This window comes from Alexandromys fortis, unplaced genomic scaffold, assembly GCF_014885135.2.
Source record: "Alexandromys fortis isolate MF-2015 unplaced genomic scaffold, M_Fortis_MF-2015_v1.1 scaffold_34, whole genome shotgun sequence".
NCBI lineage: Eukaryota > Metazoa > Chordata > Mammalia > Rodentia > Cricetidae > Alexandromys > Alexandromys fortis.
Window position 1 is genome coordinate 5,514,673 of NW_026067933.1, and position 25,385 is coordinate 5,540,057.

General features: G+C 34.8%; 1 pseudogene; it reads left to right on the top strand.

Moving 5' to 3' along the window:
- The first annotated feature begins 21,380 nt into the window (after positions 1–21,380).
- LOC126503954 (alpha-enolase-like) lies at positions 21,381–22,305 on the top strand (annotated as a pseudogene).
- The last annotated feature ends 3,080 nt before the right edge of the window (positions 22,306–25,385 follow it).

Below are 25,385 nucleotides of genomic sequence, written 5' to 3' on the forward strand. Positions count from 1 at the left end.
CCCTAAAATGAGAAGAGAAAGTGATATGATTTCCCACTTCTAACTGAGAAGTTCTTTGCAACGGATACCTGTTTGGTAAGAGAAAGTCCGTTTTTTTTTGTAGCCTGAGGCTTTTCTCAGTCTCTCCCAGGTCCAGTGAACCAGGTTCTCTCCCGCCCATTGATTACCACAATTGCTTAGAGAATCATCAATCACTCAGAGGCTAATAATAATATAATTGCTTGGTGATCTTGGTGCTACCTTAAGTGTTCTGGCATCCTGTTCAATGGGTGGTCGGTCCCCTGGCATCTCTTTCTACCCCGCCTTTCTTTTCTCCTGTATTCAGTTTTACTTTCCCACCTGACTGCATTCTGTCTGGCCATAGACCAAATTATGGTTCTTTATTAACCAATGAAAGGTATATATGTTCATAGCCTGCAGAAGGACATCCCACATTAGTTCTTTTTAAATGAAGTTTCTCTAATATCATTATATTTCTATATAATAATAGATATATCTAACACACTCAAGATAGGCCCCTTGCCCAAGAGTAGTTGAACAATACAAGAGTTTCCATTGTGTGTGTGGGGAGAGAGTGGGCATTCATTTAGTTTTAATTTGATGTTTTTGTCTTAGTGTTTTTTTATTGGTATAGTTTGATTTTCAGTTTTGTTTTGTTTTTGAGAGAGGAGATAGACATAAACAGATAAGTAGGTAGATGGATAATTAGAAGGCTCAAACAACAGATAGATAAATAGATAGATACACAGTTAGATTCATAGATAGATAACATGAAGTAGTTGAGTGGGTGGTAGGGCAGTGGGAAAGCCTTTTAAAGAGTTGGGGGATGGTAAGGAATATGATGAAAATAGATTACATATAAAGAAAAGTTCAAACACCAAAAACAGTGATTTGGCAGAATATTTTGTCCTTGTACATGTTCACAGCCTGAAGTATTCATAGGGCACGCAGTTGTGCTGTTTTATGGAAAATCTGCTTCAGATCCCACCTCGTGTGAACTTTTCCACCCAGGAATTTTGCAAATAAAACCAGTGACAATAAAGGAAGAATAAATTGTGAAAGGTGTCTCCCCTCAGAATGTAGAATGCCACATGAAATACAAACTCCTACTACATGGTGAAACCTATAAGTGAGAAAAGGAAGACAAAACAAGTTGTTACATTGGAAATAAAGTGGCTACATCTCTAGTAGACAAAGTGGGTCATATAGATTGTACAGACAGTATGAAAATGTGTGATATTTATTTTTTTCTCTTTGTAGTCTGCATTAATAGTAGGTTTATGCAATATGTATGATCTGCAATAACCTGATAAAATCACTTTTTTCTCTGTACTCTGTACTGTGAGCTTGCTTAGGTGTGGTTTCACCTTTCTTTGCTAAATTTGAAGCTTGTTGTTTTAAACAAATGCGATAAATCCGTTTATTTAAAACTTGCTGATGAACATGTTTTTGAGAAAATTTTGAAAAACATGTTTATTAAGCTGAAAAGTGTATAAGATGAAGATACTTACAATTGCAAGAAAGCATGGGGAACACTAAGGAGATTTTCTTCTGTGATACATGACTCCGGCATCCTGTTACCACAGTGGTCAAAGTGATGACAACTCTTGGGTCTACTGACCTTTCTTTTTCCTGAGCATGGAACACCAAGGTTATTCTCACAGTATTATGGAAGAATTATTACATAGCCTGTAGATGGTAAAATATTAAAAGTAAAACATTTCCAGTGCTCTTTCTAGGTCAGTTAAAAAACATGTTGCTAAGAGAATCATCTAACACACTTAACTTAAAATATAATAAAAAAATAATCTGTTATTTCTGATGGTGCCAATATCCTGAAATTCATCCACCTAAATTTGTTTACTGAATTTATTCAATCAAATAAAACTATGGCTAATCACTAAGTAAGTGTATGCTTGGCATCATTTCATTTACCGTGTTTTTTGATGTCCTTATTCTAAACCCAGAACTTAAACGGCTTGATAGGCAGAAAGGTTGGGGATGAATTTTCACGCAAATATATATATAAAAAAACCATAATAAGAAAATGGACACAAATTTTCCTAGTTCTGTAAGCTTCCATGGGGCAAATTTGCATGATGATGACTTCCAGCAGATGGAGTCATGGCTTGAAGAAAGTATGCAGGGTACAAGAACATCACAGAACTCAGGACTGGCATTAGATAGATTTAGATGTACAGAATTGGGGGGCAGAATTGCTACCACATGCCAGGAAAACCTGAAAAATAAGAAGGAGAAGGTCATTGTAGTCTCACAGATTATTCACTTTACATATATGTAGTGTTAATGTTTGTTATGTTAGGCAAAACCACGCCAGACATTCCTTATTGACTACACATGTATTTCTTTTCATTTCACACTCCTCTGTTGTTTCCTTTCTTTATTTGAGACAACGGTTTGCCATCGAGCATAGGTTGTACCTGAATTCATTCTGTATCTAAAGCTGGTCTAAAAATTACAAAGATTCTCTCTTAGTATCCTCAGTTCTGCTGGGACTATAGGTGTGTGGTACCACTCCTGCAAAAATTGAGATGTTGGTAGATATTTTCTGCATGGTTATTAATACAACAAAGGAAAAACTTTGTTCTTAAATTTAAATATAAATACTATATCTGCAAGTAAACATACACACAAATGAATATGTGTATATACATAGGTATTATTTGTACATTCTTCTTAGGAAATGTGAGCAACAAGGTTTAGAAACTTAAAATATATAGAACTCCTAAAGCCAAAATATGTATATTAACCTACAGGGTCATATGAGAGAATAATTAGATGTGAGAAATTAAAATTAAGTTAGTAGAGCAAATGGAGAATGAAAACAAAATGCTCCTCCCTGAAAATATTGTAGCACACCAATACGTAAATATTGGTACAATTTACATAACTAGAAAAATCAAATGTCTTGAACTGAATCAAGTATAAAAATCCAAAAAAAAAAAAAACCAAACAACCAAACAAAAAAAAAAAAAAAAAAACAGTAAAGCTAAATAAAGCTATGCCACCGATAAAGCCAAACTCACAAAGCGGAAGGACAGTATCTTCCAGGTTGCAGAGGTAGATGCAACTCTTGAGTGAGGGTTCACAGGAGCACCTGATGTAGAATTTACAGATCCTGTCATGGATGAAGACATTTTCCCTCGACACAGCCATTTCTGTTAAATTGTGCCTCAAAATAAAAATGAAAGTCAATAATGGTGTGTTAAATTAGAATCACTGTGACAATTCTTTCAGAAGAAGTGACTATTTGGGAATGAACCATTTCCTTAAGAGCAATAGCCAGAAATAGAGCAACAGAAACAGTTTTCAAGATGGTCATCAAGAAAACTGGAAATTATGAAACCTCTAATTCATGAGTATAAAATAGGACTGGAAACCACAGAAGTAAGATGTTAATGGAGAACTGGAAATAAATAAATACAAGTTAGCATATCACAGAAAATAGTATAAAAACAAATATACATCTTTGCAACATCTAGCATCCAGGTTGGGAAAATGTTTCATTGGGTAAAAGTATTTGTCAACATGCATGATGAACTTGAGTTAGTTCTCCAGACATACACTGTGTTAGGGAAGAACCAACAAAGCTTTATTCTGACTCCCACATGTATCTTGTGATATGCCTACACACGTTGAATGGGCACACACACACACACACACACACACACACACACAAACGTAATTTAAAATTTTACCAACAAATCAAGCTAAATATTTACAAATATAATATAAAATATGATAAGATTTAACAACATTTCTAGGAAAATAGGATTTCTCAAATATTCTCATATAGCCATATTTGGCTATTAATATATTTGGATGAATTGGTATTTACTGCTGATGATAAGAATTTAAAAGTAATGCTACAGAAATAGGGCTGCTTCATGGCAAATAGTAAATATTACATGAGGGTCAAAGAGTATTTGCACATATATGTCAACTATTCATTTGTACAACTCTAACTTTAGCAGTATTAGCAGTATATAAATCCAGTCCCATCTTTTCATTCTAAAGGAAGAGGAAACATTTACAATTAGTAGATTAATACAGGGAATATGACTATGTTGCCTGATAACAAAGAGTTCACACAGACACGATTTCTTTAAAGAAGCATTTATAGAAGAATATTTTATTAATTTTATCCCAATCAAGAGAAAGAATAAGTCATAAAAAATTAGCCAAATGTAGAAATACAGAAACTGTAGGAACTAGGCAGCAATGGCCAAAAATGTAAAATTTGTGTGATAATATTCTAAATTGCTTCTAGTCAAAACATGATATGGGGTGTGTTAGTAGTACTAAAGTCACTCTGGTGTATATAAGAATGCTTAATGAAGATGTTTGATGAATACATCTAATGAGGAAATGTTAAGACTAGCTTACAAGTAGCAAAGTGTTTTATACCTTTAAGGACAAGATCTTATGATATTTATACATATTTCCAAATAACCACAGATATTGGAAACAATGCTTCAACAGGAATAAACACTATTTTTGTAAAGGTCATTTACAATTGCGTAGACTCAAGACATAGCTCTAGAGATGTCTGTTTCCACTTCAAAGTACAATGAGGGCAGGACCTAGAATACATCTTCATGTCTTAAAACTGACGCCTCAGGGTTAATTTTGCTCTTGGAGACATACATTTGCATTCTCAAGATTAGTGAGAACTCAGAATATTTTTAAAAATCATGTCTCCCAGGACCAATGATACTTTATCCTGCTTGACTGAACATGGCTGGTGGTGGGAAGCAAAGTAAGAGAGGCCAGTGGTTGTCAGCTATCATTTTCCCCTAGGATGTAAACAGAGAAAATCATGTTCTCGTGTTTATGGACTGTATTTGAGATTTCATACATGATACTTGATTTAGTGATTCCTGTGTCTTCCCTGAGGTACAAATGTGAATATAAGGAAATTCACTTTCTTTTTTGCTTTTAAGTGACTAAATATAATTGGTTTCTGATACAGAGTAACTTGTGTAGAAATGCAGGAGAAAGTTACTACAGACTGAAATTGAAAATACATTGCTCCTTATCAATAGTTAAAGGAGGGAAATGCTTTTCAGCAGATTATACATTTCAGGACAGGGATACCACACCCAGTAAATGAGTTATATTCTTCATGAGATAGGCATATGTAGTTATATGTAATTATCTCAAATCCACTTTAACCATAAGCATAATTTGACAATCAGTACCATCACTGAGTCATATCTAGGTAATTATTTCAAAGACAAAGCAGCCAGGGATTAAAATAACATCTCTTCTTAAATTTGACCTTTTTGTTAGTACTGAAATAGACTTACAAAAAATAACTTGTGGTGTTTCAGGTACCCTCTAATTCCAAAGCAGGGAATGTTTGTAAAAGTGGATTAAATTATTTGGAATGACTATAAGGAAAAATATAGTTTCAAATGGATTAATATAAAATTGATACAAGTACTTGAAAATGGAGATTTTTCTCTGTCTTGTCAAATCCCATTGGACTTATTAATTATATTGTTTGGCCAAAGGCTTAGGCATATTACTGACTAGCTCTCAAAATTAAATTGACCCATTTTTAGTAATATGTATCATGTTTCACCGCATGGCCATTTTGCTTACTCTTGATGCCCTGGTGTGTTACTCCTTTGGCACCTACATGGCCTCTCCCTGCCTTTGCCTTCTTTCTCTCTGTATCTTTGTTTGATTTTCTGCCCGGTTCTATTCTTCCTGGCCACTGGTTGAAACAGCTTTATTCATAAACCAGTGAGAGAGACACATCATATTGGCAACATTACAAAAAGACATCTTATATTTATGTACTTCCAGATGAGTTAGATAATTAAAAATTAATTTACAAAAAAATAGTCAGCATTAAGAGTACATATTGGCATGCATGAAGCCCTGTGTTCAATCCTTGCATCAATAAGAGCAACAAGAAAGGAAAAGAGAAGAGAGGAGGAGGAGAAAATTTACCTTCTTGTTAGAGATAACCTTTTCTTCTTTCTTCCTTGGGTAACTTTGTGTATCTACATATCTATTATCTCTTTTATTTGTTTTTCTTTTGCTTTTCTATTAGTTTAAAGGCAAAAATGATATGTGGCAACAATAGTAATTTTGCAGGCAGAAAAAAATGTTAATTTTTTTTGTGACAATGTTCTCCATTATAGTCAAGACATGGGATGGGAGGTGTTGAAAGTATGAAAATCACTGTTGTGTCAAAAGAATACTTGAAGAAAATGTTTGATGAATTCATCTAAGAATCTCCTCCTTTAATTTTTTCTCACTAGTATCCAAATACTTTACATTTCGAAGAACAAATTATTATGAAATCTTATATTTATATCTCTTCAACATGTTTTGCTTATTAGTACAATATCCTTTACACTTTTTGGGAGAAGATTGTTAGAGTATTTTTTATTGTTTTTATTGAGTTACACATTTTTCTCTACTCCTCTCCTTTTTTTCTCTCTCACTGTCTACCCATACCTGAGATCTCCACACTCAAAATTTACTAAGGAAATCGTGTCTTTTTCTTCATCCCCTGTAGATTCATATTGGATTGTTATATTTATTACATATCCTCAAATTATGACTAATATTAGAAGCAAGACTTCCATAATAATAGATAATACAATTTCAGAAATTCAAGCATATGTTAATCAAAAAAGGCTCTTTTGTGGAAACTTGAGGGTAGTACTGTATCATCTTAAGAGGAATGTTAGATAGTGTAGGCAGTAATAATTATTAAGTTGTAAAAATTAAATTTTGTGTTACCTAAGTATGAAATTTATTAAAAAATATTTGTAAAATTGACTTTAGTATTTTTCTTTTTTACTAGTATTTGCTAGTTATACATGACAATGAATTTCATTAGGTTTGGCCACACATGTATATAATGTATTTGGTTAAATTCACCCTTCATATGTTACAGCAATGAGAAAGTATATGGATCAAGAAATACATTGTAGGCATGGGTTGTGACAAGGATAATTTGTAAAAGTTTAGCCTCTAAACCTTCCCAAATACATTTACTTTGAGAGTATTTTAATTCACCTTGTGAAATTTTAAGCATTGTTTTTTCTTACAAAATGTTATAAGTGTGTTAATGCAATGCTTACTTTTGAACATGTTTTTGAGAAAAAATAAGAAAATTAAAAATTTATTTTTACCTACAAAATGAATTATGTAGATATGAGATTTATTTTTATATTTTGTATTTTATAAGAAGGGATGGAGTGGTACTGAACAAAACAAAAGTCTCTGCTGAAACTCCTGAATGCTGAAAATCAAAGTTTCTGCATTATTTTGAGCCAACTAGTCGTCTCTTGCCCTCAGATTTGCTCATTGGTATTGTTGGCTTGTTTCCCTCAAACTTAGCCAATAGCTCATGAGACACTTCAAATTCTTTGTACCTATCAAAGGAAAGTAATATACCAATAGCCAGCACGTGGTTCAACATGGCAATGTTGCAAACAGTGTTAGAACATTGCTCATAATATAGCATCTCCCTACTCTCCACATTAGCTGAAATACTTAAGTGTTGAAGAGGAGTAGCAGAAGGTTAACAATATGAATGTTCATCCCTATGATGATAGGTTTACACTTAGAGTAGATTTTGTCTTGGAGGATGAGTTAGGACATGCAAATCACAACCTAAATGTTTATGACTGAACTCCATAAACAGAATCTTGAGTGGCAGCGACAGGCACAAATGAATATAGGTGTGCCTCTGCTTTAATGGCAAGACAAATGAATGTCATTAGTTAGAATAGTGATAAGGAGAGGGTTTCTGAATAGAAGGGGTATGAGGAGTTGTTGGGCATGTTCTGTTTATTAACAATTTATGTGAGCTTAGTGATTCTCACTTTGTAAACTGTCTTAAATTAATTGATAGAATAATATTATCTGGAATATATTTTAAAAATTCAGAAACTTAACAACATATCAAGTATTCCAATCAATAACTAAGTAAATAATTTGAACAGGAACATTTCTAAAGAAGCTCAAGTATTCAATAAATAGAAAAAGAAATGTCCAACCTTTAACCTAATGAGAAAGGAAAATCAAAATTATAATGAGCGGCAATCTCCTTCCAGTATAATAATCAATATTCCAAACCAAATAAAAATAAAAAAATGCTGAGGATTTAAAGAGAAAAAGTCCTTACACATAGTTTGTGAAAGTATGAATTAGTATGTCATGATAGAAAACAGCATAATGGCTTCTCAAACCATCTTATTCAGTCATCCTAGTAATAATATAGGATGTTATTTATGACCAACACTGCTGTATCATGTTCAGATTTGTATTTATTAGAATTTAGTGTGGAGTACACACTTAAAAATACCTGTCAACTTTTAGCTTGGTAGAGTGCGTGCTGCAGATCATCTCATGCATGTGTAATGTATATTAATTTCTAATTAAGGGAATGAAAGCAGATTACATTATAGGAAATACAACTTTAGCTGACTGCTGAGGGCATGTCTCTTGGTTGCTTTTGATGATCATATGACTCTAAATTGCTCATCCCCTTTCATTTTATATTACTGGTTTAATTACTTTTTAAAATTTTCTTTAGTGACAAAAAGTTACTTTTATTCTTTGAGACAAACACAGAGAGTAGACACTTAAATCAGGGTCGGTGTTTATCCAAGTTGGTTGTTGAAACATGCCATTCATGTTTCATTTACATGATGCCAAAACATAGCCTTAGGAAGAGCTTGGACATGATTGACCCAGAGTTCAGAATACATCTTCTAAATATTCTTCTGAGTCTATATACTGACTATGACTCTCTGATATGACATTTTATTCCTGCTCAACTGTAGTATGGAGCTGCAGGCGTGCTTGAAAGAACATCAATTCTATACATGGTTGCCAGAGGTAGTTCATGTCTCTGAGGCAACAGGGAAATTTACAACCAAGTCTGTAGTGTATTATCTAAAAATATTTTCCTCTATCCTTCCCTATTTATATATTTATTTATTTTACTCAAAGTTGTGCTAAATCTTGGTCTCACACACTAACAGTGCATTCAGGTGAACATTCAGTACATGTGATTTTCCCAACTTTGCCAGAAAGGAAATTTGGAAGCTGCAACTTGCAAAATATGAAATAGCCATTAGTTAACTAACAAAAACAAACAAAGATATGCATCATCCTGAATAAGATAAAATAACAAGAACTTTCTTTCTAATTTTGACTGAAGAAGCTAAAACTTTGAAGTAACTATATGAAAAACCATTGTTTTCCTGTGTAAACATAATCCTGAAAAAAGAATGGGACCAATACAGACAAGCCCACACTTGAGAGGTTACCACAGTCCAGTCAGGGAGAAGGTGCAAAGGCAAGAATGAACACACTCCTGAAAAAATAGAACTCACTAAATTTGACATGAGAAATCAAAAATTATTGCAGATACTTGTGTTGCTTGAATGAGTTTATTTGATTGATTCAGAGTATAGACAGCTTAGGAATTGACCTGTACTCATATAGGAGCTTGATTTTCAAGGACAAAATCAAAATATTTTGGAGAAAAAGAACTGTCAAAATTGCTACTCAAATCACTGTTGATCTAATAAATAATTAAACTTATTAATTAATTATTAATTAATGAAATGATTATTAAAATGATTAAATTCTTAATCATAAAATTGTAAATATGATATTTAATGAACAGAAATATACAGCCAGCTTATGTATACTTCAAAGAAATGTTTCCAATAACACAAAGAGTACAACAAAATCACTAAGTAGACAAACTTTTTAAAGAAAGTAAGGTTAATCGGCTTACAGTTTGAACTATGTAAGCTGATGAGCAGGTATCCATGTTGGTTGGGGCTTTAAATATTGTCTAATCTCAGATGGAATCATGAGTATGTGGGAAAGCAAGAAATCAAACTCCAAGACAGGAAGCCAGAGATCTGTATGGGGTCAAGATTGCTTTTTCCCTAACAAATCTCTCTGGAAAAGCAACAGCATTAAGGGAGGGCTGCCTCCCCCGGGTCTTCTATGCTAGGGGCCACTGTTTTTCACAGCACTGTGTTGATGTCCAAGTTCCCAGAACAAGAAGCCTTGGGGAATAAATTATAGCACCAAGATTTTTTTTTTTACTTTATATTTGTTTTATTTTTTAATGGTCTGTGACAGTTTTTTTTTTTCTAATGTATGGACAGTTCTTTTTCTTTTCAGTTTGGTAACTATTAAATATTGGCAAGGTAATTCTAAGCTATATAGTTTGCTAGAATTTGGATTGACTTTATATGCAGTGCCATCATAAACAGTCATAAACAGTCTTCTGAACTGTGGTCCTAGACTACAAATCCAATCACTTTGATGTTGTTTTTCTTGATTCTATATTGTCAACCACAATCAATGAGGATGAATTTCATCCCACTGCAGAGTTCAGTATTTGTTACCTGATTAATTGATATTTGTGATTTGGGGGAAGGATAGAGAGAAATGCAAAGTTCTAGCCTTACTTGGTTTCAGTACTTCACTTTCTTAAGAAGTAGTTTCTGATAACCTTAGTGTACTACTGTGTAATTTCACTCTCTAGGATTTGCTCAAGACAATAAAAATAAAAATGTGAAAAATGATTGTTAAAGTTGATTTATTTGTAGTTGCTTCAGACTGGAAGCTGTGGAATATCTTTTTGTATGAAAATAAACTGATTTATATTCGTTCAAGCAATACAAATAATAAAAATATTGATTTATGCAACAACATAGGTTACTCTGAATAATAATATTTTTAGTGAAAAGCTGACATAGAATCATATAACACAACCTGATTATATCTTTATCACATTCTGGAAGAAGAGAAATTGATTCATGGTTGAAAAAAACTAAAGGAGCTATCATTGACTTTCAAGGCACTAGAAATGTATAATGACTCAAAGAAGTAGAAACAGTCACAACTTTAGACATGATGTTCACAGATATATTTCCCAGTTTCTCATACTTCTATAATCAAGCTTTGTTAATTTACCATATTTAAAATTATGTAAAATCACCTAATATTAAATACTTATAGATCATGTACATTTTTATTAATTATAGTTTTCCCAATTATTTTATATCTTGATCACAGTTTACCCTCTTGTTCCCTCCCTCTACCTCCCCTCTTCCCTTGCATCCATTCCTCCTCAGTCTCTTTTCACAAAGGGGCAGGCCAACCATGAGGGTCACAAAGGATGCCATTTCAAACTGAGGCAGGACTAAGCACCTCCCCAAGCCACTCATCATGGGGAATAGGTTCCCAAAAGCCAACTGAAGTGCCAGGGACAGGTCATGATCCCACTGCTAGGAGAGCCACAAACAGACCAAACTACACAACTGTCACACACATGCGAAGGGCCTAAGTGAGTCTCATGAAGGTTCTCTAGGTGTTGACCCAGAGTCTTTGAGATCCCATGAGCCCAGAACAGCTGTCTCTGTGGGTTCTCCTGTCATGACCTTGTTCTGCCTGGCTCATACAATCTCTCCTCCCTCTCGTCGACAGGACTCCAGGCTTAACTCAGTTTCTGGCTGAATATCTCTGCATTAGTTACTGAATGAAGGCTCTCTGAAGACTGTTAGTGTAATTATCAATCTGATTTCAGGAAACGGCCAGTTCAGAAACCTTCTACCCTATTGCTAGGAGTCTTAGTTGGTGTCATCCTTGTGGATTCCTAGAAGTTTTCCTGGCACCACGTTTCTTTCTAACCCCGAAGTGACCCTCCCATTAAGATATCTCTCTTATTACTCCCCCCCTTCAATCAGGCCCGCAACCTGTCCAACCTGATCCCAAATGTTCCTATCCTCCCTGAATCCCTCAATTCCAGTTTATCCAGGAGATCTCTTCTACCTCTCCTTCGCAAAGAAATCTCCGGGTTCCTCTTTGTACTCTCCTTGTCACCTAGTCTCTCTGGGGCTGTGGATTCTAGCCTGGTTATCATGTATTTTACAGATAATATCCACTTATGAGTGAGTATACAGCATGTTTGTCTTTCTGAGTCTGGGTTATCTCATTCAGAATGATTTTTTTTTCTATGTCCACTCATTTGTCTGCAAATTTCATGGTGGCTTGCTTATTTATTTATTTCAGCAGAGAAATTCTCCATTGTGTGAATGTACCACATTTTCTTTATCCATTCTTAGGCTAAAGGGCATCTAAATTGTTTTCAGGTTCTTGGTATAATGAATAACACTCCTACTTCTATGAATATAATTGAGCAAGTGTCTTCGTTGTACAATTTAGAATGCTTTATGTATACACCCAAGATAGATATAACTGGGTCTTGTGGTAGATTGATTTCTGATTCTCCGAGAAAGCACCATATCAATTTCCAAAGTGGCTATACAAGTTCACCCTCCCACCAGCAACGGAGGAGTGTTCCCTTTACTCCACATCCTATCCAATATAAGCTGTCAACTATGGTTTTGATCTTAGACATCCTGACAGGTGTAAAATGATGTTTCAGAGTCATTTTGATGTGCACGTCCTTCAAGACTAAGGATGTTACACTTTAAGTGTATCTCAGCCATGTGAGATTTCTCTGTTAAGAATTCTCTGTTTCGATTACTAACCCACTTTTAATTAGATTATTTGGTATTTTGATGTCTAGTTTCTTGAGTTCTTAATATGTTTTGGAGATCAGCCCTCTGTCAGATATGGGTCAGTGAAGATCTTTTCCCATTCTTGGGGCTGCCATTTTTTTTTTAGTGGTAAAATGATTTCATTTTTTTTAATTTATTAAAGATTTCTGTCTCTTCCCCCCCTCCCCCCCCCCCTTTCCCCCCCCCCCCCCCCCCCCCCCCCCCCCCCCCCCCCCCCCCCCCCCCCCCCCCCCCCCCCCCCCCCCCCCCCCTCCCCCCCCCCCCCCCCCATCCAGTCCCCCCCCCCTCATCAGCCCAAAGAGCAACCAGGGTTCTCTGCCCTGTGGGAAGTCCAAGGACCACCCTCCTCCATCCAGGTCTCGTAAGGTGAGCATCCAGACTGCCTAGGCTCCCACAAAGCCAATAGGTGCAGTAGGCTCAAAAACCCATTGCCATTGTTCTTGAGGTCTCAGTAGTCCTCATTGTCCACTATGTTCAGTGAGACCTGTTTTAACCCAGGCTTTTTCAGACCCAGGCCAGCTGGCCTTGGTGAGTTCTGTCCTTTGCCTTACAGAAGCTTTTCAGTTTCAGGAGGTTCCATGTATTAATTGTCAATCTCAGTATCTGCACTACCAGTGTTATATTCTGGAACTTGTCTCCTGTGCCAATTGGTTTACTGCTACTTCCCACTCTATCTTCTATCAGGTTCAACGTAACAGGATTTATGTTGAGGTCTTTGATCCACTTGTGCTTGAGTTTTGTGCAGGGTAATAGCAATGGGTCTTTTTGCAATTGTTTACGTCCCAGTATCCAGTTATGACAGCACTATTTGTTGAAGAACTTTTCTTTTTTCCATTGCATTTTAGCTTCCTTGTCAAAAACCACGTGTTCCTAAGTGTACTGATTTATATCAGGATCTTCAGTTTTATTTCATTGATCCACATGTCTGTTTTTATGCCAATACCAATCCGTTTTTATTACCATAATTCTATAGTAGAACTTGAAGGACGGAATGGTGTTACCTCCAGAATTTCCTTTATTGTACAGAATTGTTTTAGCTATACTGGGTTTTTTTGTTTTTCCATATGAAGCTGAGTATAGTTCTTTGTAGGTTTGTGAAGAATTGTGTTGGAATTTTGATGGGGGATTGCATTGAATCTGTGCATTGCTTTTTGTCAGATTGCCATTTTTACTATGTTAACCCTACCAATCCATGAGCAAGGATGATCTTTCCATTTTCTGATATCTTCTCCAATTTATTTCTTCAAAGGCTTAAAGTACTTGCCATACAGGTCTTTCACTTGTTTGGTTACAATAATTCAAAGAAATATTATATTTCTCATGGCTATTGTAAAGGATGTTGTTTCCTTGATTTCTTTTTCAACCCAATTATCATTTGTATATTGGAAGGGTAATTTTTAAAATTACTCTTGTATCCACCCCCACTACTGAATGTTTTTACCAGTTGTAGGAATTCTCTGGTAGAAATTTTGGAGTCACTTATTTATGCTATCATATTATATGCAAATAGTGAAAGTTTAACTTCTTCCTTTCCAATTTGTGTCCCATTCTTTTGTTGTCTTATTGCTCTGTCTAGAACTTCTAATACTATATTTAATTGATATTCAGAGACCAGCCTTGTCTTGTTTCTGATTTTAGTAGACTTGTTTTGTGTTACTCTCCACTTAATTTGATGTTGGCTGTTAGCTTTTGTATATTGCTTTTAGTATGTTTAGGTATGCTCCTTGTATCCTAGTCTCTCTAAGACCTTTATCATGAAGGGATGCTGGATTTTGTCAAAGAGTTTTTCATCATCTAGTGAGATGATCATGTGGCTTTTTTATTTCAGTGTATTTATATTGTGGATTACATTGACAGATTTTCATATGTTGAATCATCCTTGCATTTCTGGAATGAAGCCTAGGTGACCATGGTGAATGATCTTTTTGATGTAGTATTGGATTTGGTTTGTTAGTATTTTATTCAGTATTTTTTTCATCAATGTTCATGATGGAAATTGGTCTGTAATTTCCTTTTTGTACATATTTACATGGTTTGGGTATCAGGATAAATGTAAACTCATAAAAGAATATGGCAAATCTCCCAACTTTAAAAGCCAAATGCCAGATGGTTTCAGCACAGAATTCTACGAGACTTTCAAAGAACAGCTAATGCCAATATTCCTCACATTGTTCCTTACAATAGAAATAGAAGGAACATTGCTAAATTCTTTTTATTGTGTGTATTTTTAAGTATTTGGAAAAATAAAAATATTTACAGATTAATTTGAAACCTGCAAAATATGGTGTATTCATTGATGACTATGGCATGGGAAAGACATGATTAAAGCAGAATTGTAGGATCTAAACAGTGTAAGGTTTCACAGAAGATCATGATTCCATGAAAGAGTTGTAACTATATACAATTTAATAATAAAAATTAAAATTAGAAAGCTTTGTTTTCCTCTGACACATTCTGAAAAGATTCTAATATGTCTGTTTAGGAAAATCAGCTCTAGGTTTTTAGTATGCTTTTGACGTTGTTTCAGTCACTCTTCTGGGAGGCAACTTTAATGGTTTTGTTTTGGGGTAGAGAGAACCTCATCACTGTTAACTGTGCATACACACAGACATCTTCCCCAGAAAATGAGATAAAATCTATATGCAATATAAATAAATAGTTATTTATTCTGTATGTTCAGATATTAAATTCATCATTCCCAATTGGATAAATTTTGAGCCATAATTTCCTGAATGCAATATTAAATTTAAGGATTTGAAATTGTACATCCAGGTTTAACACACAAAATAATTACTGAAAAATACAAGGGATAAAGTAAACTAAGATCAGCTCATATAAAAAGGCACTGACAGTGCTGTGTACATGCATAGCATTGGGTTGGAAACAGTTTTTAAAAAAATGAAGCCTTGAATATTTATTCATGTTAATGTTATAAGTTCTAAGACAACTAGAAAAGTAGAACAAACATGTATTTTACAAGGCTATTCCCTTTGGTAAAGTATTAGAGGGCAAATCATAGTTCAGTCAGTAGAAATTCTTTAAATCGTTGTGAATTAAGGGGTATACTATTTTACAAATTACATGGACAAATCTTATTGTTTTTCTTTGATTGAGAAAGTAGTTTTGCTCAGAATAGGTGTGTTTTTATGTTGTTGAAATTGCTTTAACAATTTACTGCCTGTGAAGGAAAGTTACTGCCCTTATAGTATTTTAAATGTTGGGTTTACATTTCTTAGAGTTTAGCTAACACACTTGTATTTAGAAAAATAATTAACATTAAACAAATGCCACTCTATTAAACATTTGACTGGTAACGAATTTTTTATTAATATAGTGACATGATAATTGAAAAGTGAAATCAGACCTCATGTGATAAACAGGGTTTATTTTAATTCCATTTGTTGTGCTCATACTTTTGAAATTTCTATTTGATATACTCATATATCTTAATTTGAAGCATTTTTTTTCTTGTTGAAAATATATTTTCTTACAAAGAATATTTTTGAGTTTTATATGACAACTTATTGGGAAGCTTGCTGATGACTTAATTCAATTGTTCTTGAAAACAATAGATGACATATTTAATTTGTGTTGGTATTAATTTCTTATTCTAAAATTGTCTATTAATCCTTTATATGAAAATAAATGTAGCCGATGTGTTTAGGATGAGTTATTTTTTCAAGCAAAGGATGCAATTGTATACCACCATGTAGCGATTATAAGATTTATGGATGTACCGACAGTCCCCAAGCCTCAGCTGATTTATGTCTCAAAGCTTTCCAATGTTTTGAAACAATCAAATGGACAGTGCTAGTACTTAAATGAAACGACTAGCTTATTGCTACACAGCCATTATAGTACCATTAATTCTTAATCACTTGGAATGGCAACGAAACATGTTTTGATCTTTAAGATAGTGCATTTTAGGAATGATTGTTCTAAGGAGTGATTTCTAAAACACTGCCATCTTGTGGCACTGTTTCTGATATGAACTGATAAAAACAAAAACTGGTCTAATGAGATTAATAGGTAAACAAAAATTATTTCCATGGAAACCTATAGAACAAAAATAGCCTATAACTTAATTAGGAAGCATTCCTTCTCTGTTCATCCAGACTAATGTAGTATCATAAGCAGAAGGTATAATATATTCTAATTGCCTACACATTTATTATGAGGAAATAATTAAGGGAGAAATTTAGTCAATACTAGCTAATACTCTCCAAAGGGGAAAAGGCTTAAGTTTTAATAAACCTGAAGTACTTCTATAGAGAAATTCTGTATTAGGCTTGTTCAATATAAGCTTTATTTAAATCTTAGCAAACACACATACTCATTGACTGTCCTTGGCTTTAGATTGAACAGGATCTCATTTGCAGCATGATTTGAGCTATAAGTAATGTGGTATTACAGTGGCATGATTGAGTTGTTTGATAATTCAGGATCTTCTAATAACCCCACTCTCTCTTCTGATTAACTCAAACATATAAATAATATGTATATATAGAGTTAGCTTGAACTCTATTTTGTGACTGACAAGATTATGTCATTGAATTTCTGTACTTAGAAGCAAGTAAAACTTCAAATTAAGCCTTTTTTCCCAAAGGATATTTAAATATTTGCCATTGTTAAGACAAATAAAGAATATTTGATATGATCTAAAAATATCTCAAAATTGTTTATATGGTACTGGCAAAAATCACAGTGTCTATGTAAAACTGTAGGTTTAGAGATGTTCAATTGATGCATTCTATTATTTTAAGGTTTTATGTCATAAAGAGTCAGAAATTACACAACCATTATATGAAGATATTCTGAAAATTTAACCCACTGGAAAAGCAGCTACATGGTCTTTTGTTCTAAGAAGTTCCCTGGTAATGCACCAGGGGCATTTGATAGATCGCAGACATAAAAAGAATATTTGTACACTCTCTTAAGATTTGTTTAGGCCTATCTTGTAGCTGAAACACAAGGAAGCAGTACAAAGTAATCCTGAGTAAAATGCCCCCAAGCTTTGAGTACTGAAATAGTTTTCATAAAATAAAAGGAAAACTCCTTATGTGGCAACCTTGCTCTTGCTCTCAAGACAGGCTTTTATTTTCTGTGGGGGAATTAATATGAGTACTGTCAATGAACTCAGCCTCGTAAGAATCCTTCCTTACATCTTTGCTAAATGCTTTTTGTTTCTGTACAACTTAGTCCAAAATTCAAGTGCTTTTACTTTTACTGTGGACTCAGAGACAAACTTCTCTATTTTCTTTTGGCATTGATCTTTGATGCTGTGATGGCATCAACAATATTAGTGGCCTTCCTCAGCATGTCTTCAAATTCTGAATACAGAATTAACCAGTGTTTAAAATAGGAAGCATAATAATTTGAGTAAGAAACAATGCTGTTATGGTAAGACAAAATACTTTTATGAGTGATATATTCCTTTCCTGCTGATCATTATTGCTCTAATTTCATTTTTAAAAGCCATTTGATTATGATCCAAAATGTGAAAAATAGTGTTTAGAGATAGAAACTCAATCATGTTTAGAATAAAGATGCTAATGTATATGCTATTTGAAAAAAGATTGTATTATTTTCCATAAAAGATGCAACAATATTCAACTCCAAGCACCACTTACACATGAACAGAATTCACAACTAAAAAAGTCATGTGCAAATGTGCCCTGCTATGTCTAGGTATTCTGTAGTCTAAAGACATCCTCTTGGAGAGACCATAGGTATGAATGTGATATTATGAATCCATAATGCAATGAGTTAAGAAGCTGAGGTTTGTGGAGAACATGCAATTCTAAAACATTTGAGACATTTTCAGTATACACATATGTACATATATAGATATATTTATGTGTATTATATATAATATACAGGTGCAAACATATTCTGTCATATACACATACACACACACATATATATATAAATAATATATTATTCAGCTAAAGTGGCTCTGAAGAAACAAAAACAAGATGTTTAAAAGCAACAAACATTTCAATATATCACTAAAAAACTAAAAAGCACTTTTAAGTTTGTGCATCTCATACCCTATTGCTTTAGAATGAAAAAAAACATTGATGGATTGGTCAATGAATAATGTTGACTTCTCTTTCTTGTGTGAATAATCCAGTAGTTGGAGAGCTGTAATTCTAGTGATTATTCGCTCTTAGAACAAATATTGTGATCTGAAGTTCTCCACTGAAGACTACTCATGCAGGTACAAAGTGATTCTTGATAAGTAATCAGAGAATACTAGCTCATTATTCATAAACTCTAACTCCTAAAATGATACAAAAATGTTTTGAGATTAGGGAAAAGTAATTTAGAGCACAGTGTGTTTATTCTTGCATGTGTTACAGGTAGGTCTCTAAGAGTTCCACAATGTCTTTATTCTTGCATGCAGTACAGCTAGGTCTCTAAGAGTTCCACGGTGTCTTTATTATTGCATGTGGTACAGCTAGGTCTCTAAGAGTTCCATAGTGTCTTTCTTTATTCTTGCATGCGGTACAGCTAGGTCTCAGAGTTCCAATTTAAAGTTACAAATACTATTCAGTAGAAAAAGCTAGTTGAAAATGGGAGGTTTGTCAAAAAAAATATTAAAATCATCTGAAATCCATCCTTTCAAAAGAATGATGGCGTTCAAAAACAAGACATTAGGTCAACTTTAGTGTGGTTTTTCAGCGTGTTCATCGTCCTTGATACTATAGCCTAGTTTCATGTTTTCACAATTTAGTCTTCAGCTTCCCCTATGGGCAGGATAGGGATATGCACATAGCAAGAACAGCCTCTAACTAACACATGGCACAAGATAACTCTTAATATCCTGACTTTCAAATATAGTAAATGGACCAATTTTTCTAATTCAAAGAACATAAAGAAAAAGTAGAAATAAATCCATAGGACTTAGCTTTTCATGGACATTTTCATCTTATTATTTTAAAGTTGTTTAAAAATGAGCATGGAAAATTTTCTACATTTTACAATATCATCTACTTTATTCAACCCCAAACTTGTCTAAGAACAGAAAGAAAGAAGATAGGTAAAATAACTATTGATGTTCAATGTTCAATATCACATTATTTTCTACAACATTCTAAATTGTCTCTAATGTCATATATTTCTTATAATTGAAACACACTATTTCTGATTAAAACTTAATTTTCTAATTCTCTTTATCTGTTTTAAATTAATTTATTTCAGCAATTCAAACCACTCTTCCATAATATCTTAAGCTCCAAATTATCATCACTTACACTCCTTTAGATTTTAAGACTTAGTACTCTAATAATAATAATATTATTAACAATAGAAGCTCCTTCCCTCAGTTACTTGTCCTTCAAATGCTTCATGAATCTCTAGTAGAGATATAGACAGATTTTGTGGTACAGGCAAAACTGCTTACAAAGTTGTGACTGCTATCAATAAAAATGTGTGTTCCTGGCTTTGTGTCCATTTGGAATCAATATTTCTCATTTACAGAATTTCTAGATGTTAGTGTCTACATTTTTCCTTTTATGACCTTCCATTTTTCTTTTCAAATTTTGCATTTCTTTTGACTATAAATATTTTTATGCTGTCTGTTTGTATTTAGCCATTTTTGTCTTTTCGTTTATTCAGCCTAAAAGTAAGTCATTAAAAATCAAAATTATTCATCCACTATATGATTTTGCATCATTAATTTAGTATACATTTGATATTACTAATGGCCAATCCTAGGCTTTTTTTATGTTCTTCATAGAAACCATTTTCTGTTTATTGTTAGTCTTAATCTACAACTGTCTATTCATTTTTGTTAATAAGAATGATAACTTCTTAGTAATTAAGATTAACATTGTAATTCAATTAGTTCACAAAATCTTAATCATGTATTCAATGGATTATCACACTTCCTGTTTTGTCTTTTTTGCTCATTCATACTTGATTTATGGCCAGATATATGAGCACTGGGGACAAGGACTGATTTCTTTTCTCATTTTCTATTTCTGTCCCTCTTTCCCCTCACTTTACTAATTGTTTTGTTCTTTTTCTTTCCCACAAAGATTTTCCTTGATATGGAACAATTAAAGACGAATTTTACTGAGGCTTTTATTTCACATGTAGGACTGCTGCGAGGGGTGGTCTTTCCTGTGGACTCACTAGAGATTACTCTGGGCTCCAGACACTATTTAGCAATTGCACAGACGGAAACAATGATTAGGGCCTATTACGTAATTACAAAGCTGTAGTTGCCAGCAGGGCTCCAGGGGGTCAGGCAAGGCTTTGAATATTTAAGAAAACTGTGGCATGGGAGGGGCAAACTCTGGGTCTGCCTTAAGCAACTTGAACATCAGGGACAGAGTCTAAATATCTGGCGGCTACAGGGATCGCCATCTCATTCTTTACTTGACCAGGGGATTTATGAAGGACCTTCTGGCAAACTTGTCCTAGAGGCCAGCTCTTCTTATTTTCTAAGGCACTCTGGTCGTCTAGGGGTACCAGCCTTGATCTGCCCAGTGCACAATCTCACCACCGGGTCAGCAATGAAAATATTATGAGTCCCCAGAGTGACAGGATTCACACCCCAATTTTTTAATTGTCCTAGCTTATGCTCCTACGATTCTTGGTCAAAGAGGCCATTTGGCTCACTTTGAGGAGGCTGTGAAGGACTTCCTGCCCGCAGTCTTGGCAATTCTAGTAGGGTTAGTTACGTCATCCTGAAACACCTGTACTGGCTGTTACCTTCTGCCAGGCCTTCTAGGATTGCCAAAGCATCTGAGAAACCTCTCTTTCTTTCCCGTGCAACAATCCGAAGGCCGAAAATTCACCATGTCTGTTCTCAAGATCCATATCAGAGAGATCTGTGACTCTGATGAAATTCCCACTGTTGAAGTTGATCTCTACACCTCAAAAGGACTCTTCTGACCTGCGGTGCCCAACATTGCCTCCACTGGTGTCTATAAGGTCCTGGACAAAACATACTATATGGGAAAGCCTGCCTCAAAGGCTGTTGAGCACATGAATAAAACTATAGCACCCTTTATGGTTAACAAGAAACTGAATGTTGTGGAACAACTTCTGATGGTCTAGATGGATGGAACTGAAAATACATCTAAATTTGGTGCAAATGCCATTCTGCAAGTCTCACTAGCTGTCTGCAGAGTTTGTGCCATGGGAAAGGGAAGCCCCTTTACCATCACATAGCTGAGTTGGCTAGTAACCTTGAAGCCATCCTGTAGGCACCATCTTTCAATGTGATCAATGGTGATTCTCAAGCTGACAACAAGGTAGCTATGCAAGAGTCCATGATTCTCTCTGCAGTGGTGTCCAGTTTCCCAGAAGCCATGGTTATTGGAGCAGAGGTTTACCAGAATCTGAAGAAAGTCATCAAGGAGAAATACAGGAAGAGTTCCATCAATGTGAGTAATGAGGACATTAAGTTTGCACCTAACACCCTGGAGAACAAGGAAGCCCCAGAGGTGCTGAAGAATGCAATTGCAAAAGCAAGCTACACTGTCATTAGCATAGAGGCGGTGCCGCTGTATTTTCCAGGTCTGGTAAGTATGACTTGGACTTCAAATCTCTGTACGTCACACCTGACCAGCTGGTTGAGTTGCATATGTCCTTCATTTGGAAGTATGCCCTGCTGCCTATTGATCACCCCTTTGACCATTCTTTTGGGATGGAGGATGGCAAGGGTAAAAAGATTGAGAAATGACTAGAACTGAGGTGCATGATGTGAAATTACCAAAAAAAAAGTACAAAATTACGAAAAGTGAAAAAAGAGTTAAAATGGAGTAGAAGAATTTAATTTTTAAAAAATAGTTTGACATTTGTTCTGAAATGTTGTTTTGACTTTTATTGCAACATCAGGTGCATGAGAAGAACAGACAATTCTGCAAGACTAATAATACAGAAAAGCCACGAAATGAAGGATGGTTATTGGCCGTCTCGGTCATCTATGCTAACCCCAGGTAGTTGTGGGTATTCTTCTTTTCCCTGGTTGAGCAGTCACAGGAAGCCATCCCATAGTATGCACTGCTGTTGCATCAGACTATCATTGTGTTAAAGTTTCTCATTCTGTCAAGTCTGCTTAAGTTTTACCCAGTGCTCCTCTCTACCTTCCAGAGGAGCCAACCTGCCAAGAAAGTGTTCAGCCCTAACAAAAATGAGCTCACTGCTTTGTGCTCAGGGCGGCTTTGTAGCACTCCTTTAGGACAGAGCATTCAGTGTGAATTTGCATTCGCAACTTCATTGACAGGTATTTAAATAATGCTAAATTCTCTTAAAGTTTACTATTCAATTACGTGTGTGTGTTTGTGTGTGTGTGTGGGGGGGTGTAGGTCAAAGGACAACTGTGGTTGTCAGTTCTATATTTTGCCTACGTGAGTCCTGGATTCAAACAAAGATCATCAAACACAGAAGTAAATATACTTACCTGATGAGATTTTGTTACTCTCCCAATCTTGGTTCATTTTCATTACAAAATCCCCTTAGATATTAGCTATTTAAAAATTAACATCACTCAAAAATGGAACCTGGTTTTTATGGTTATACAAATCTAATTCCACTTAATCATATTTAGGAAATAGTAAGTATATTACTTACTAAATAAAGCACACAAAATTAAATTATCCTGTGGTCTAAATTCTCCAGTAAGAAATAAATTTTATTCGGAACAAATCAGATGTACACCTTTGTTTTGTATACTTACTAATAAGTAACTTTTAATAGGTTTCCCAGTAGCAATTCTTTGTAGATATCACTCAGCATGAAGTTTTATTTAATGATGTACAGATAGCAAGTGAAATCCTTCACATATATGGTAAGTAAATCTTTAGGAAAAAAATATACTGTGTATTTGAAGAAATCATATGTTGTATTAGTTATTTTCATTATTGCTTTGACAAAATATTTAATCAAAGCAACTTCATGGGGAAAAGGGATTATTGCGGCTCCCCATTTCAGGGCTTCACAGTTCACCATCGAGGTGAAGACACACAATCGGGACCTGAGTCAGCTGATGGATGGCACTGCATCTTCAGTCAGGAGTCGGGGAGTGATGCGAACTTTTCTCCGTCCCATCTTTTCTTTCTAATACAGTCTAGGACCTAAGCCCAGGGACCGGCACTGAGGCCCTGGTCATCTCGCCTCCATTAACGAAATCCATCTAATACTTCTGATCAAGAGACTTGTCTCACTGCTTTTGTCAAGGTGGCAAAGTTAACCAAGACCAGCATTCACCCTGCTTTGAATTTTCATGTTCAAAAGGGTCATAAGCAAAACAACGTATAACTACTTCATTCATTAGGTAAACCTGTGTTTGCTATTGTTTATAATAAATGGTCTCAAGTTGTGGAGATTGATCTATTCATTCTTATGCTTATCTGAATGGTTTTTGAATAAAAATTAGTTTCCAGAATAAAATCCCTGCTTTCATCACATATTGACAGCCTTTCCCACTGAAAACAACAACCTTATAATGTCCTCATAAACAACATGATGTCCAAGATTCAGTCAAATAAAATATCCGTAGAATATAAATAAAGTGCTAATTTCAGTTAAATCTTTAACTGTTATGATGGTAAATTATTGTATAACAAGCTGTGTGTCTATGCTTCTGTGTGTATGTGTGTGTAAGTGCTCAAAATGCAAATAATTAAATTTATATTCTTTGTGTCTTTTTCTTTTTTTCAAAAAAAAGGCATCCAACACAAGCAAGTTATTTAAATTCTTTGGATTTCTCATCCCAGAATACTGTATTCTTTCAAACTACTTCTTATTTAACTAAAATCCCAGGGGCTAGAAGGCTGCCAAGAAGTATAGTATTTCTGGCTCAAAGAACAAGGACAATTCCTCCAAGTGTGGAATGTATTGAAAGTTGTTTATTATAAACACGAAGATGCTGAAACTCTATTCACTGTAAGACAAATTGAAATCCAGTGCACTTGAAGGTAAGCATTGCAGAAGCAGCTGCAGCAACAAGCTTGTTGGAGTCGGCAGTTTTAATGAGAACATTATGAAAAAGTTGAATTTTGCTATTTTCTATTGGCTGTCAACAGCATCTATTCACCAGTATTTTCTGTTATAGTAGAAAAGTTAATCATCTGGATTCATTGAGCATTCCAATAAGCATATCATTATCATATAAATATACTCTGTACCGAGAAAACCTTCTGTGTTGTAACTAGACAGTGCATGATCTTGCAAGGTCATTGAATCTATATAAATCAGGATTTTGAAAAGGCCTAGTTTATGGCAGTTTATTGTTGAAGAGAGCTGTGAAGCATTGGGAGAAGACAGTGATAATGTGCTTCTCCTTAGAAACCTCAGTGACTAAAGAAATTAATCACAAAAAGTGACAATTGCACACAAAATTATTCTGCTGTTGTTTAATTTCTTAGCTGCTTGCTCGTGGCAGGGTATGCAGTTCACACAGGCTAGACCTGTGGCAGAATTCATTATCTTGTTTCCCAGAGGTGTGCAGATGTAACTAAACTTCAAATAAAGCTAAACCTGTGCTCAAACAGTAGTTAGGATCAGAGTTCTCGAGCTTTCAACATCGCTGTTCTCTGGCCTCTCCCCTCAGCATCTATCGAACCTCTATTTCATGTCTTAATGAAGCCAGTGAGAACAAGAGAAGATTCATGTTCTGAGATGCTCACAATGATTTTGAATTGATTTTGGGGGAATAGGTACAGTTGCAGACCGTAGATGCTTTGCCAGACGATGAGTGCAGACTAGCACCAATGTCCTCCCCCCGTCTTTCTTTCCTTGAAAATACATAAGCTGTAAAAG